The sequence below is a fragment of the Chrysochloris asiatica genome, unplaced genomic scaffold (genome assembly GCF_000296735.1).
Source record: "Chrysochloris asiatica unplaced genomic scaffold, ChrAsi1.0 scaffold00002, whole genome shotgun sequence".
Taxonomy (NCBI): domain Eukaryota; kingdom Metazoa; phylum Chordata; class Mammalia; order Afrosoricida; family Chrysochloridae; genus Chrysochloris; species Chrysochloris asiatica.
The window spans coordinates 30,940,570-30,942,599 of NW_006408520.1; positions in this window are offsets into that span (position 1 = coordinate 30,940,570).

The window sequence follows — 2,030 nt, forward strand, 5'->3', positions numbered from 1 at the left end:
CCTCATGAACATAATTAAGTGTTCCGTAATACTCATTCTCCTCAATGTTGTCCATAGCTTGTCATGATCCACAAAATTGAAAGCCTTAGCAAAGTAAAAAAAAAACAAAACAAACACACAGGTAAATAAGTACCTTTCTGGTATTCTCTGCTTTCAACAAGAATCCATCTGATGTCATCAACGATATCCCTAATTCCACATTCTCATATGAACCTCTGTCTTCTCAAGCTGACCTTTGAAATTTTCTGTTTATCTTTTGTACCTCTTTACTTCTTCCATTTGTTTTAGCATTTCTATGCTGGAGAGCAAGTTTCAGAATCTCTTCTGGCATTCATTTTGGTCTTTTACTTCTCTTTTGTCTTCTTAGTAATGTTTTGCTTTCTTCCTGTGTGATATTCTTGATGTCATTTTACAATTCTGGTCTTAGGTCATTATTGTCTAATTCATCAAATCCATTCTTGAGATAATCTCTAAATTTGGGTGGGATATGTTCAAGGTCATATTTTGTCTCTTGTGAACTTGTTTTAATTTTTTTAGCTTCAACCTAAATTTGCATATGAGCAATTTGTGGTCTGTTCCACAGTCTGACCTTGGCTTTGTTTTAGCTGATATTATAGAACTTTTCCACTGTATCTTCCTATATATGCAGTCTATTAGATTTCTGTGTCTTCTGTCTGTTGATGTCCATGTGTATAGTCATCTTTTTTGTTGTTTAAAATAGATATTTGTAATGAAAAAACCATTGGTCTTGTAAAAGTCTATCATGACTCTAAGCATCATTTCTCTCACCAAGGCCATATAATCCAACTACTGATCCTTTCTCTTTGTTTCCAATCACTCTATCCCAATCACCAGTAATTATCAACACATCTTGATTGTATGTTTGATCAATTTCAGATTGATGAAGTTGTAGATTCTTCAATTTCCTTGTCACTGCCTTTAGTGGTTGGTGTGTAAATTTGAATAATTGCTGTATTAATTGGTCTTTTTTTGTAGGTGTACGGATATCCTATCATAGACAATGTTATACTTCAAAATAGATCTTGAAATATTATTTCTGATGATGAGTGTGACACCATTCCTCTTCAATTTGTATTTCCTGGCATAGTAAACCTTGTGGTTGTCACATTATAAATGACCAATACTAGTCTACTTTGGCTCACCAATGCCTAGAGTATTGATGTTTATACATTCAATTTCATTTTTGGCAACTCCCCCTTTTCCTAGGTTTACACTTGTACATCCCATTTTCTTCCTATTAATAGATGTTTACAGCTGATTGTCCTCATTTTGCATCGTGCCCCATCAGCAAATGAAGGTCTTGAAAGTTTTACTCCTGTCTCTTCATCACTGTCAACTCTAATTTTAGGAGGCAGCTCTTCCTCAGTCGTATTTTGAGTGCCTTCCAACCTGAGGGATTCATTTTCCAGCATTATATTTCACAATTTCTGGTGCTCTACATCATGTTTCAATATTCAATATTCTGGTGCTATCTGACAGCATTCCACTGTTATTTATAAGGTCTTCAGTGATTAAATATTTGGAAGTAATCCATCTCTCTACTTCTTATTAGTCTGTCTTAGTCTGGAATCTCAACTGAAACCTATCCACCTTGGATGACCCTGCATTTGAAATACCAGTGGCATAACTTCCAGAATCAAAGCAACACATAAGCCACCAGAGTACCACAAACTGACAGTCGAGTGGTGGATTTTGCTCACAGAACTTTCAATATTGCATGTAGAAGCTTGAATTTTTTTCTTCAGTTCTTTCAAATTGAGAGATGCCGAGAATGTTCTTCCTTTGGTTTTCTGACCCCAGGTCTTTGCACATTTCGTTGTAGTACTTAACTTTGTCTTCCTGAGCTGCCTTTTGAAATTTTCTGTTCATTGTCTTCTCGAACTGCTCTTTGAAATTTTCTGTTTAAGCTGTTTTACCTTCTCATTTCTTCCATTTGATTTATCTTCTCTGTGCTGGAGAGAAAGTTTCAGAGTGTTTTCTGACATCATTTTGGTCTTTCTTATCTTCTT